The sequence below is a fragment of the Haliotis cracherodii genome, unplaced genomic scaffold (assembly GCF_022045235.1).
Source record: "Haliotis cracherodii isolate W230 unplaced genomic scaffold, xgHalCrac1.p SCAF_5, whole genome shotgun sequence".
NCBI lineage: Eukaryota > Metazoa > Mollusca > Gastropoda > Lepetellida > Haliotidae > Haliotis > Haliotis cracherodii.
The window spans coordinates 66,985,160-67,000,585 of record NW_027266308.1 but is presented as its reverse complement, the minus strand read 5'-3'; the positions used below and the strand labels follow the sequence as shown (position 1 = coordinate 67,000,585).

The 15,426-nt window shown below is 41.7% G+C and overlaps 1 protein-coding gene across 8 annotated transcripts in view; it reads left to right on the top strand.

Annotated features, from left to right (window-relative positions):
- LOC139442039 (estrogen receptor-like) overlaps window positions 1–15,426 on the top strand; it is a 143,924-nt gene that overhangs the window by 25,475 nt on the left and 103,023 nt on the right. Inside the window, exon 1 of one of the 8 annotated variants that reach the window (XM_071222812.1) lies at window positions 10,187–10,341. The exons of 6 other annotated variants lie outside the window; for them this stretch is intronic. The gene's annotated coding sequence lies outside the window, so the exon portion shown is untranslated. Of the gene's footprint in view, window positions 1–10,186; window positions 10,342–10,662; window positions 10,707–15,426 lie in introns of those variants that run through there. One more of the 8 variants, XM_071222814.1, reaches the window with a different exon arrangement.

The following is a 15,426-nucleotide window of genomic DNA, read 5'->3' as shown; positions in this document are numbered from 1 at the left end:
AAGTTGGTGTTTCCAAATAGGTATCCAATCCACACTTGGAAAGTTCATAAGTAGATGAGGTGCAAGTAAGGTCGTACAAGATCTCAAATTGCCTACATGTCGCTCTTATATAGCTACAGACAGACTTCTAGAAAGTGTCCGATTCTAATGTTTTGGACTGTCATGTTTGACATTTTACCAGTGGTTCAATCAGTTGCTGCCACTGGAAATCTGTACAAATGAACTTACAACAATCTCTGCTGCAACATGGCAGGAACACAATTATATTATTTTCATGAGCTGATACTCTGTCAGCTGTTTTCTTCTATCCTCCCTCAAAATGTATTTGTTGTAAAATATATGGAAATCTTGGTGATCCTCTGACCAAGGTCATACAGACCTTGCTGGTTACACAACTATGTGGACATGGCCTATATATCCTATATTATCTAGCTGGTACACAACTATGTGGACATGGCCTATATATCCTATATTATCTAGCTGGTACACAACTATGTGGACATGATGGCTTATATATCCTATATTATCTAGCTGGTACACAGCTATGTGGACATGATGGCCTATATATCCTATATTATCAAGTTGGTACACAACTATGTGGACATGGCCAATATATCCTATATTATCTAGCTGGTACACAACTATGTGGACATGGCCTATATATCCTATATTATCTAGCTGGTACACAACTATGTGGTCATGACCAATATATCCTATATTATCTAGCTGGAACACAACTATGTGGGCATTGCTTATATCCTATATCATCTAGCCTGTACACAACTATTTGAACATGTCTCTATTCATTCAGTATCACCTGCTTGTTACTATACACGCCAAGCATCTGATGGGAAATTAAAAATGGATGACTTATGCAAGATGGTTTCAGATGTGAGGCATGGGGTATTATGACCTATAATGACATGTGGTCTGTTATCGTCTATAGTGACATGTTAGTGTCAGTGTCACCGAGTTCTCTCTCATCACTGGCTCTCTGCCTGATAATGGGGTTTCTTTTTGTCGTGATTATTGAGTACAGACTGTTACCCTTGGCAACCAATATAGGGGACGTTGGAGTGCATTGGAGAAACGTGACTTGGTGACACGGATCGGTATTGGTCATGTATGAATGTGTGAAAATTCAAAACAGGTTGATAGGCCAGAAATAATATTTTATGTTTTTGTACATGGCTATGAAGTGAAAATGGAGAAATGTTTCAGTTAAGTGAATAATATTATTCAGGAGCTATACACAGCCTTGTCCCAAGTCAGTGCAATGGGTATTGTTGGGATGTGTCATGCTTGGTGGGTGGTGTCCCCTCACTGGATGTAGGTGGTATATGGTAATGTCTGAATTGGTTCTGTTTGTTCTTAGCCCCAAACCAATGGAGACTTAAGCTGACACAACCATGCTTTGTGTGGCATTTGGCCATCTTTTCAAGCTTTCTTGATCAGATTCTGAGGGAACTTTTAATGTTGATGGGTTCTACCAGTTTGAAGTGTCATATGTAAACACAAGGCATGTTTGATTATCACAGTAGCATAAAAGTGAACAAAAATACAATAAAGGACTGATGTAGGTTGACGTGTGTGACTTCCTCAAACACTGAGGTAGGTTGATGTGTGTGACTCCCTCCAACACTGATTTTGGTTGACATGTGTGACTCCCTCCAACACTGACGTAGGTTGACATGTGTGACTCCCTCCAACACTGACGTAGGTTGACATGTGTGACTCCCTCCAACACTGACGTAGGTTGACATGTGTGACTCCCTCCAACACTGACGTAGGTTGACATGTGTGACTCCCTCCAACACTGACGTAGGTTGACATGTGTGACTCCCTCCAACACTGACGTAGGTTGACATGTGTGACTCCCTCCAACACTGACGTAGGTTGACGTGTGTGACTCTCTCCATCACTGACGTAGGTTGATATGTGTGACTTCCTCCAACACTGACGTAGGTTGATGGGTGTGACTCCCTCCAAGACTGATGTAGGTTGACGTGTGTGACTCCTTCCAACACTGACGTAGGATGACATGTGTGACTCCCTCCAACACTGACGTAGGTTGATGTGTGTGACTCCCCCCCAACACTGACGTAGGTTGATGTGTGTGACTCCCTCCAACACTGACGTAGGTTGATGTGTGTGACTCCCTCCAACACTGACGTAGGTTGATGTGTGTGACTTCTTCCAACACTGACGTAGGTTGACATTTGTCACTTCCTCCAACACTGACTTAGGTTGATGTGTGTGACTCCCTCCAACACTGACGTAGGTTGACAAGTGTGACTTCCTCCAACACTGACGTAGGTTGACATTTGTCACTTCCTCCAACACTGATGTAGGTTGACGTGTGTGACTCCCTCCAACACTGACGTAGGTTGACGTGTGTGACTTCCTCCAACACTGACGTAGGTTGACGTGTGTGAATCCCTCCAACACTGATGTAGGTTGATGTGTGTGACTTCCTCCAACACTGACGTAGGTTGACATTTGTCACTTCCTCCAACACTGATGTAGGTTGACGTGTGTGACTCCCTCCAACACTGACGTAGGATGACATGTGTGACTCCCTCCAACACTGATGTAGGTTGACATGTGTGACTCCCTCCAACACTGACGTAGGTTGACGTGTGTGACTCCCTCCAACACAGACGTAGGTTGACGTGTGTGACTCCCTCCAACACAGACGTAGGTTGACGTGTGTGACTCCCTCCAACACTGATGTAAGTTGACGTGTGTGACTCCCTCCAACACAGACGTAGGTTGACGTGTGTGACTCCCTCCAACACTGACGTAGGTTGATGTGTGTGACTCCCTCCAACACTGACGTAGGATGACGAGTGTGACTCCCTCCAACACTGACGTAGGTTGATGGGTGTATTAAACACACAGTATCAAATATACTCAACAACAAAAGTTCCTGTGACACCAATATTTTAGTGTATTTTTCAAACAAGTTAAGTTTGGTTTTCAATATTGTAGTACATGTATGGAATCAAGTCACAAAAACGCAACTGCTAAAGAAAAGCATGCATTCCATGCAAAAGTTGACTTTTATGCAAGCCCCATACATTTCACTACCCAAGAATGGGTATAAAAAGATATGCATTAACGGGATTCCATATGCATTGTTTAGCATCGTGCTGACAACAACCACTGAGAAAAACAACAAAATTATCCAATTTTTCAACATTACGAAATGCCACGCCTGTCCAAAAATGAGCGTCTGCGAGCCTTTGGTATGCTTGAAGCAGGATGGAGTCAACGTGATGTTGCATGACAACTTAACGTCCACAGAAACACCATTTGTTGTGTATAGTAACGTTGGCAACAAACGAATGTAGTAAGAGACCATCCTCGGAGTGGCAGGCCACGTGTAACCAATAATCGACAAGACAACTGGATTCCAACAACACACCTACGAAATCGATTCAAGCCAGCAACAGTGACTGCAAGAAACATCCCTTGCCTTCGACGAATATCTTCACAAACCGTACGTCGCCGCCTCAGATGTGCAGGGATTGTCGCCAGAAGACCTGCCAGGCGTCCCATTTTGACAGGAAACCACCGTCAAGCACATCTACAGTGGTGCAGACAGTGTCTACGCTGGACGGCCATGCAGTGGGGACAAGTTCTATTCACTGACGAGTCTTGTTTCCACCTCTGCCACAGCGATGGACGTGTCGAGTGTACCGACGTAGAGGTGAACGTTACGTCAATTATTATGTCATGGAAGAAGATCGGTTTGGGGGCGGCAGCGTTATGATATGGGGTTGGATTACAGCAAGACAGAGGACCCGTTTGATAGCGGTAGAGGGAATCTCAATGGACAGCGCTACCGCGACGAGATCATTAACCCTGTTGTTCTACCATTTTTGCGTCATGATGGCTCAGGCATTACCTTTCAACATGACAACGCCCGGCCTCATATTGCTCGACTTGTTCAGGATTCTCCTCAACAAAACAACCTGAATGTCATCCCCTGGCCGGCTTGCTCCCCTGATCTCTCACCAATCGAGCACATGTGGGATGAGATGGATCGGCGCCTTCGACGTCAACCACGTGTTCCACAGACACTCCAGGAACTTCGAAACATGCTCCAGCAGCTATGGACAGATATCCCACAGGACTTTGTGCCACAGGACGAAGATATGTTGCTAGCATCACAACCAGAGGTGACACACACAGTATTGATTTGTAAATTGTCATTTTGGGTATGTTCATGTTTTTTATGAAATCACGCATTTTCTGAAGTCAATATGGCAAATTAAACCATTTGAACACTTACAGGAGTCTTTTATCTGTTGCAAAAATTGTTTCAGATTTGGTAAAAACATAACTTTGCATTATATTTTATTCAATGTCACAGGAACTGTTGTTGTTCAGTATATGTATTGGTTTGATGTCAAGTTTCCATCACATGATGATGTCTAATAAATGTTGACGATTGGTCAACCTTGATGCACCATCAGTGGACTTCTTGCCACGTATGTCCATTCCATCTGTAACAGGAGCTGAGGTTCAATTTCTTGGCTTGACACTCTCAACAAAATACATATTTATGCCAAGATTTTGTTGGAGACAAAAGGCCCTAGGACATTTTCATGATTTTATCACCTTTTTGTTGGACATTCTTCTCTACGATTACCAAATTTGAAAACTGGTCAGTCTGCCTAGTAGAAATCTGTTGGTCTAGTTACCTCAGCTGATAACAGTCAATATAATAACACTAAAAATCTACTGAAGATGATGCTAAGACCCATGTTTGGGCTAGTAGCATCAAATGTTATGACCACAGACTGACTTGAAGACGTTTTGATCACCATCAGTCAGTTTCCCGGAACAATTACTGATCTCATCTTAAATTTCTATATGCAAGAGAATGCATTTATTGCTGTCAATTTATTTTGACATTGATATTGATTTTCTTCTACTGTCAAGGCAAGACTGGGAGATAAATGTACAGGTGGGTGTTATGAAGAATATAGAGCATGTGCGGTCGAGGTGACCCAATATGCAAATACCATCCAGCTGTTGTGTCATCCACATAGATTAACCGAGATCTGACAGGGTGCATACACCACAGACTCCAACACAGGGTAGCCAGGGTGCAGTAAATGTTGCTGAAACTGACACAATGACAGATGAAGTCCTGTTGCATCATGTGTAGACAGTCTGGTGTACATTCTATTCCATGGATCAATAGGCACATGGTTAAATTTCCCATAGCGTAAGACGATCACATGGAACCTATTGGGTGGGCGATGTTGCCAGTGGTGACTGACTGCTTCCTTATGAAACTGCTGTAGACTAGCTGATTGTAACAAGCAGTTATACAATTGTACTGCATCCACACTAACTGCACCCATTTTGTGTTGTTTCTAATGACCGTGTTGTTATGATTCTGCTTGCAACAGAGGTAAAATGAATTGCTTCAGTTTAAGCCTCTGCTGTTGAAATGCTTCGCAGGACATGGACACGTTTTTTGCTCCAGAGATCCTCTTCTGCATAGCTATGTGCAGTCGCAATTTGTTGATTCAAACTGGTAGCCATGTCGCTATGACATTGGCTGTACACACGCTAAGGAAATTTATTTTTTATCTTTGTTGAAGTCGGTTATCTAGGGACGTAGTCATGTAATTGATCACAATAGGAGACATTGTGTGACTTCAATGTCATTTCAGTTTGGTCTGAATAATTAGCAGTGGTATGTTCTGTGAATGCCAGGGAGGACGAGGATGTATGTATCTGATATATGAACTGATCCTGCAGGTTCTTCTGATTAAATTATGGATATAAAGAAGAGAGAAGATGTAACTGGTTGCATGCATCTGTAGTTTATATTGATTGCAAAGAACTAATCTACAAGGATTTCTTTATAAAGTGTATGAAATTAATGTTGCCTTCTCATTACAAGATTTTGTTAGTGAAAATAATGCTATTTGTTTTGCGTGTCTGGCGGGGAAATATTGTGCTGTTGTGTCAAGTAACAACAATTCAAATTTGCGGAAGCACATGGCTAACTGATGAAACACGTGAGGTCACTTTGACCTGTTGTGAAAAATATTTCAGTTTTGTTTATCTGAAAACTAAAACATTATTAAATGATGAATTCTTAAAAAATGATCTTTTTCTGGAAAAAAGTGCAGTTGAGGCCCAAAGGTTTTTAGAAATAAGACCATGTTTTTCTATGTTTCTTGTGGAATGCGGAAGCGATTTCGCGAACAAGTAAGAATTGTACCAATTTTACTATGCCTTCGCCTAGAGATGCTCCATGCTCGTAGTAATGTTGTGGTGGTATAACACTGTAGACAAATGCAACAAACAGGACATAATTCTAACATTTAAGTGATGGTTGTCATATTAACGATCGAGGAGGCGTGGCCTCATTTGCTGGTTCGTCACGTGATGTCAACAAACACAATGTATTCCTACGCGCACAGTCTCCGCCCACCTTTCCATGATTTCTCTATGATAATACACACACCGGCAGGGACAATTAGCAAATAAAACTCTCAGAAACAATTGAAACCAAATCAGAGAAACAGTCATACATTTCACTGCTCGTGTTCCTCTCAGGAAGTTGAGGCGGAGACACCCATGTTTTGACAGACCAGCCTGTTGCACGTGAGGTCACTTTGACCTGTTGTGAAAAATATTTAATTTTTGTTTATCTGAAAATTAAAACATTATAATATGATGGATTCTTAAAAAATGATCTTTTTCTGGAAAAAAGTTCAGTTGAGGCCCAAAGGTTTTTAGAAATAAGACCATGTTTTTCTATGTTTCTTGTGGAATGCGGAAGCGATTTCGCGAACAAGTAAGAATTCTACCAATTTTACTGTGCCTTCACCTAGAGATGCTCCATGCTCGTAGTAATGTTGTGGTGGTATAACAGTGTAGACAAATGCAACAAACAGGACATAATTCTAACATTTAAGTGATGGTTGTCATATTAACGATCGAGGAGGCGTGTCCTCATTCGCCGGTTCGTCACGTGATGTCAACAAACACAATGTATTCCTACGCGCACATATCTCCGCCCACCTTTCCATGATTTCTCTATGATAATACACACACCGGCAGGGACAATTAGCAAATAAAACTCTCAGAAACAATTGAAACCAAATCAGAGAAACAGTCATACATTTCACTGCTCGTGTTCCTCTCAGGAAGTTGAGGCGGAGACACCCATGTTTTGACACACCAGCCTGTTGCACGTGAGGTCGAGGTGACCTCGTCGCTGCAGGATAACGTGACCTGTGCAGTGTGTTCTGGCTGTAGTAATTTGTTGTTGCACCCGCGGCGCAGCCTGTGTTACTCTGGTGCACAATGCAGCAAGCTGAGACGCACTGCACACTATACAATAGTCTGTACCAGCTGTAGTCAACCCCGGGACGGAAAGTTAACATGTACATTTGTTATCATGAAGTCATATCAAGTAAGTGTTTCTACATGTTGGAATTCAGGAGTTAGTACATGTACACATGTAGTTGTTCTAACTCATGCATTCCAAGATGAAGAAATACTTACTTGATATGATTTCGTGATAATAATCTCTGCTTTTGATCAAACCCTAAGCTTGACCTCGTCAAGGCAAATGTATGTGACATGGAAAGCCACGTTCAAGCTTCGAGTATGGATGGCAGGTTTAGCGTTTGTTTAGCTGGACTTAGAAAAAAATAATTCATGTTTTCATGGTTTTGTTTCTTCCTTTTGTGTTTTGTGAAGTGTGTATTTTGTCCAATTCTGACTAGGTATATACCAGTTTGAGGTTCTCCTACACTGATGTTTACAGAATCCGGAAGTAAAACGGCTCCATGTATTTATAATGCCTCCATACGGTGCAATGCACCCTTTTCAACTTCATACTTTTTCATTAGGGGGCCACACATTGAATTCTAACTCTTCGGACAGTTTTAGTTTCATTGACATATTTCGCTTCCGATTTTATTTGGTAGGCGTGTCTATCAGCGATTGCTGATCACGTGATGTAAACAATGTATTCATACACGCATTGGCTGTGAGTTGGCATTTGTTATTGTTTGTTTCGGCTGCAATGTTGTTGATATGTTCGGATGTGTTTTTCTTGTTTTTAATAGACATGTTCATTTATAAATGTCAGGTCCCGTAAGGGTAAAAGTGTTTCAAATCTGTCAAGGATGTTTGGCAACACGTTTTTAGGTCGTGTCACCTTGACATTGGTTGTGCCCAGTTCAGTACATGTTTATCTTGTATTTTTAGTTGTTTATCAAAATATTTCCTTACAAAACAAGGAATATCAGGTCAGTATAATCTGACATTAACATGATTAATGACAGCACTTCATTTTGTCAAGGAAACAAGATATTTCACCTGTTGTTGAACCTGGCTAGAGGATATGGCCGTGATTAGCTGTTTAAGGTGGCACATTAGGTTGAACCTTTCCTGATGCATTGAGCATTGTTTGGTTATGTTTAATACTGAACACCCATGCATTTTAATCAGGTATTTGATTTGGGCATCAGATCACATATTCTTGCGCCACAGAAATAGTTAACAAAGCCTGGAGCGTGGTTTACCTGTATAGGTAGGGTTGATTGATGTGCAGGTGGTACCAGGTGCATGGTTTACCTGTAAACATAGGGTTGATCGATGTGCAGGTGGTACCAGGTGCGTGGTTTACCTGTAAACATAGGGTTCATTGATGTGCCGTGGTACCAGGTTCGTTGTTTACTGGTATAGGTAGAGTTGATTGATATGAAGGTGGTACCAGGTGCGTGGTTTACCTGCATTGGTAGGGTTGATTGATGTGCAGTGGTACCAGGTGCATGGTTTACCTGTACAAGAAGAGTTGATTGATGTGCAGTGGTACCAGGTGCATGGTTTACCTGTACAGGTAGAGTTGATTGATGTGCAGTGGTACCAGGTGCATGGTTTACCTGTACAGGTAGAGTTGATTGATGTGCAGTGGTACCAGGTACATGGTGTACCTGTACAGGTAGAGTTTATTGATGTGCAGTGGTACCAGGTGCATGGTTTACCTGTACAGGTAGAGTTGATTGATGTGCAGTGGTACCAGGTGTGTGGTTTACCTGCATAGGTAGGGTTGATTGATGTGCAGTGGTACCAGGTGCATGGTGTACCTGTACAGGTAGAGTTTATTGATGTGCAGTGGTACCAGGTGTATGGTTTACCTGTACAGGTAGAGTTGATTGATGTGCAGTTGTACCAGGTGCATGGTTTACCTGTACAGGTAGAGTTGATTGATGTGCAGTTGTACCAGGTGCATGGTTTACCTGTACAGGTAGAGTTTATTGATGTGCAGTGGTACCAGGTGCATGGTTTACCTGTACAGGTAGAGTTGATTGATGTGCAGTGGTACCAGGTGCATGGTTTACCTGTACAGGTAGAGTTCATTGATGTGCAGTGGTACCAAGTGCATGGTTTACCTGTACAGGTAGGGTTGATTGTTTTGCCTGATGTACCAGGTGTGTGGTTTAATTGATTGTTTTAAGTTCCTAAAAAACGGGAAGCACCTGGGAACTACAACATTATTCTGGGGTAATTACTGCATGTTGGTAGCGGAGGCTATGTTCAACATATATCATTCAGCAAATTGCAGTACATCGGAAGAATCAATAACACATTACACGTCAAAACACACATGCCTTTTATGTCGTTGAGCAACAGGTGTATATCACTGCCAATTTATTGATGATGCTGCCAACATGGACTTAGAGGCACAATACTGCCTTAACAAGTCATACTTCTTTTTCTATTGCGCCAACCCAGCTGTTGTAGGAATGCATGAAATGTCTTGTGTTAGTCCAGTTGTCGTAGATACTGAGTACCTGAATGCCTCACATTAAGCCACTACAACTAGATTACCGCCACCACCACAGACTGATGGACAGAGAAAAGAGAAACCTGTAAGCCATTGCTGCCGTCTTGATACGGTCAGGCAAAAACTGCTGGTTTATTTAGGAATACTGGTGTTGGTGAGCCTTTGCTCTGTCCGCGGTTCCTTTATATTGTTGGCTGGTAAATATTGATTAAATATGATCACCTCTAATAGCAGCAGCATGATAGGTCGGGGCGACTTTCCTCTCTGTGAACTGAATGGCCTACTTGTAGCAATGTCAATGGTATATAAACACCTCCACACTATTGCCCATGTATCAAACTGTGGCAGCGATGCCGAGGTGGAGGATGTGAGTGATGGCGTGCATGGTGGACGTGGTTGTCTCTGGTCCTAGGTTGCTGCACAGCGGGTATACAACAAGCACAGAAGGCTTGTACTTGAGAGATACATTATTGATTTGGACTACATAAGCCTTCGTTGTGAATAAGGTATGATGTTCTACAAGTTGAATACTTTGTTCGTGTTGTATGGGTATGTTGGTTTCGGTTTTTCTGCTTTTAAGCTCATTATTGTCACGTTTGTGATATGTTTTCATCACTGATGTTTTGTGAGTGTTGCTGATGTTAATAATAGCACAGCTTGGTCAATGTGGCTTTAGATATAATTACAAGCTGTATGTTGTGCGCTGTGCAGTTTAGCGGACCATGTGAGGTCATTGCGACCTAACCTGCATAGATAGTATCCTGCACACTGCCCCAGTATCATGGAATAGCTGTGAGGTGCTTGCACTGGATTGAATGCACTGTGTTGGTGACGTTTCCTGTACTTAGGCTGTTGGAATTTTTCCGATCAAGTATGTATGTAGTTCCATGTTGACATGTCACTGTTAGAAATGTTTGTGGACTGTTCTTGTGTTTTGTTCTGGCTGAAAGTGTAGATTATTGTTTTACACGAATGTATGATTGAAAACATTAGTTTTATTTGATGTGGGTGCATTTTGAGATGTAAAATGAGCACCTGTGGAAACACGTGGGGTCACAACGACCTGATCGTGACCGAATTAAATGCATCTTGTGTGCATAGTTTTCGCGCTGTAGATGACCCTGCATATTCCCTGTTGTGATTGTAGTATTACGTCTTGAAATGGAACGAAATATTTAATGTTTTGTTTGAGTTGTTTTTTTAATGCAAATCTTTTATGCACAAGTTAGTGGTGGTAAACAAATTAGAGTATTGTTTTGGGGACTATGTTTTGTGTCATGTGATGTTGTGTTGCATGTAGAAACAGGCGAGGGTTGTCATGTGGTTATCACTTGGTCAATATCCCACATCAATTGATTGTATTTCAAGATAACCTACTGCGAAGTGGAACAGGTGTCTTGTGACCTTAATCACATGACCTTGTGACGTAGGATGTAAACAGTGTATTCATCCGCGTGCATTAGCATGCTTGTGTAAGATCATGTTAGTTTCGTCCTGGTTGTCAAATCATACTTAAAAAACTGGTCGTCACATTTGAATGCTTAAATAGCCCAAGTAATGTTGCACTTGTTTAAATGATTTCGATACTGTATTACAAAGGAAACAAGCTTTTGACATGCACTTGAGATGGCCTTCCATGTGACAGGTTACATCGACCCAACCCATCACTGGCACAGCTCTTATCTGCATGTCTTGTCGCTGTGTTTGTCTGATCGTGTGAGTCAGCCTCGGCTATGCTGTTTCAGTCATTGAGGCTGTTCCTGCACATAGATAGCCTTTGTGTACCTGGCGGCACACTGCTAGGGAACACTCTACAAAACTAGCTTTAACAAAACAGCGGAAAAAGACAGTATATTTTGATCACTGCATGATTCAGCTACAGTTATCAATGTCAGGCATCTCATTGGCTGCTATCAATGTTTGTCACACATTGCCATCAAGCTTATCAGAATGATATTCCGTAGTTTATACGACATAGGGGTTAGGCTGTATTGTGAGTTGCCTGTCAGAAAGCATGGGCTAAAGCTTCCTCGAAGTTCAGAACTAAATACTTTGGGATCCTCTGTTGCAAAATTATGAAATTTAGTAGAAGTGTTGAAATGACTAACATTGAAATGTATGTGAAAGGCTGTCAGGCTTGCTGACTTGGTTTGATGAATGTCATCATATCAAATTGTTGATGCATGTCTAAGTACAAAGTTTGATGGCGAGAAAAACAGGGGTTTGAAGTTAGACTTCTAGGTGGTTCAAGTACAAAGTTTGATGGTGAGAAAGACAGGGATTTGAAGTTAAGACTTCTAGTGGGTTCAAGTTCAAAGTTTGATGGTGAGAAAGAGAGGGGTTTGAGGTTAGACTTCTAGGGGGGTTCAAATACAAAGTTTGATGGTGAGAAAAACAGGGGTTTGAAGTTAAGACTTCTAGTGGGTTCAAGTACAAAGTTTGATGGCGAGAAAGAGAGGGGTTTGAGGTTATGAACAGCCACTTTCCTTGTCTGTGGAGGAAGATTTGATCAGTTGTCTTGACAGGATCCAGCAGTACCCCTTTCTTGACAGGGCGGTTGAGTGGCCTATTGGTTAAGCATTCACTCATCATGCCAAAGAACCGGGTTCGATTCCCTGTTAGGGTGCAATGTGTGAAGGCCGTTTCTGGTGTCCCCAGTCATGATATTGATGGAATATTGCTAAAAGCAGCATAAAACAATACCAACTCTCTCCCTCATTCTTGACAATGAGACTAGAATGATTTTACTGACCTGTTCCTGTAGCTTGTCTAGGCACATTCATCATGCTTCTTCACATGACTGGAGGATAGAGCGGTGCCAGTATGCCCAGCTGACCAGTGTGGAGTGCTTATGTTCAGTGTTGCATACGTGCATGGTTCCTGAGTTCTCATGTTAGATGTAGATAAGATGTATGGTTCCTGAGTTTATATACTCAGTGTAGATAACATGCATTGCTCTTCAGTTCTTATGTTCAGTGTAGATAAAATGGACTGTTCCTGGATTTTTAATGGTCCACCTCCATCTAGTTGTAGAGCATCCGCCCAGAGAGCGGAAGGTCCGGTGTTCAATCCCTGGCCACGTCATACCAAAAGACGTTAAAAGATTGTACCTGTTGTAACCCTGTCTGGTGCTTGGCATTAAGGGGCTAAAACAAAGACTGGTCGGCTCGAGGTCAGTATACTGTGTCTTAGTGGGGTATTCATGTTTTAAAAAATGTGACATGGTATCTCAGTGGGCTAGCAGTATAAATCAGCATCAGTCCGGATTAGTACAAGCAGTTACACACACACACACATGTGCATGCTAGTCGCTGTATAAGTGCAATAATCTTGGATGCAACGTTAAACCCCATTTCCCTCCTGAATTTTTATGTTCTGTGTAGACAAGATGCACTGTCCCTGACTTTATCATGTTCGGTGAGAGGCACTGTAGATCCAGTAGATATGAACAGAGTGCACAGTTTGAACTACCAGTATCAGAGAAGGCAGTGTGTCATGAACATGATGAATGGTGACTATGTTGCAGAATGCACACATTGCCTGGAATATGTTAAATACTTGTGAGGCCAGTCAAGCTTATGCAGTGATGTGATAAGTGACATCCATCCCCCTCTTCTAGTTATGGCACCCATTTTTCAACATAACCTGAAAAAAAATAATTTTTTTGACCAAATTTGGTATGTGGCCCTGTTCAAGGACAAGTCAAATTTGATACTTGGATAAATGGGTCAACGTTAAGGGGATAATTGTCACATGATTATGACAAGCACACATCCAGTTAACAATGTCTGGATGGTTAATTATAACTTATGTTTTGGGGCCATGTTACAAACTCTTGTGCAATAGTTTCACATGTCAAGGTACCTGTGAAGATCCGGGCGTAGAATACGTCTTCTGTAACCCATGCTTGTTGTAAATGGCAACTATGCTTCTCGTAAGAGGAGACTAACAGGATTGGGTAGTCAGGCTCGCTGACTTGGTTGATGCATGTCATTGGTCCCAATTGCTTGGATTGATGCTCATGATGTCAATGACAGGATTGTCTGGCCTCGACTCGATTATTTGCAGATCACCGTCATATAGCTAGAATATTGCTGAATGCGGCATTAAACAACAGACGAAGATAAAACCATGTCGAGGGGCACAGGAACATTTGGACATCTGCAACCAATCATATCAAAAGAAACATTTCCTTCAGTATTTTATTAAAAAATTGTAGCAGCAGGAAGAATAATCACCTGGGGTGAACATTTGTTAGTTTTTAAGTGGAAGCTGATCATCTAGACTTGCACAAATCTGTAAGGCATTAACTATCAGTGTAAATCATCATGTATAGTTTATATAAATAATATGGACAAGTTGTCCCTATAAAAGACAGGTATCCTAAGACATACTGTCTGCTCATACTACACATTCATGGACTTATCATTCAGTTCAGCCTTGAAGCAAGCCTACTAATCATGCTAAAGTATGACTGATTTTATCATACCCAGGCTGTCAAGTGTGATGGTGCAGACTAACTCGACAGGAGTGCATTGCGCATGATCCATAGGGATCCTTCTCGGGTCGATCTGCCCTAGCCTGCCTCATGGTGCAGAGGACAGTGACCTGACCCACAGTGAGATAATAGTTATGGTCATGCAAGCTACTTTTTTCATGTACCTTTATTGTGTTTATCCACGAGTTGTCACTGTCATCCTCCAGGTCTGTACATGTGTCCTGTCTGTTGTCTGAAGTCAGTCATGTCACAACATTGGACCCATGCTGATGTCCGGGAGGGACAAATTATGGATGCACAAATCCTTTTTTATTTTCCCCCCAGTTTGAAAAAAGGGGGATATAGCGATCAGGATGTCCGTCCATCCATCCGTCAGCTGTCCGTTTTCTGTTTCCAGAGCAGAACTCCAATACCGTCAAATATTTCTTGTTGAAATTTTTTATTATAGATCAGTCTTATTGGGAACTGGTGCCTTTTGATGATTTGGGATTTTTATTTGTTTTATGTTTTTGTGTTTTTATGTTTTCATGATGATAAGTAGACTTTACTGAAAATTAGGGTAGTGCTCGTTTCAGGAGCAGAACTCCAAAACCTTTAAATATTTCTGGATGAAACTTAATATATAGATCAGTCCTTTTGTGAAATGGTGACTTTTGAACATATGGGATTTTGTAAAATACTGAACAGCATTATTTTTTTCTTCACTGAACTGAAAGTATCCAGTGGCAGTGTACCAAACGTGGGGAATAAATAGCCCCTCCATTTCCAAACTGGATATGTCATCGCCTGATGACTCTTGTTAAATATAAAGTTTTATAAATTCAGTAAAAGCATTGAGTATAGGATTGAAGTTTGGAAAGATGTTCAATACCTGATGCTTGTTGTAAAGGATTGTGGTTTGGAAAGGTCTGCGATACCTGATGCTTGTTGTAAAGGATTGTGGTTTGGAAAGGTCTGCGATGCCTGATGCTTGTTGTAAAGGATTGTGGTTTGGAAAGGTCTGCGATACCTGATGCTTGTTGTAAAGGATTGTGGTTTGGAAAGGTCTGCGATACCTGATTCTTGTTGTAAAGGATTGTGGTTTGGAAAGGTC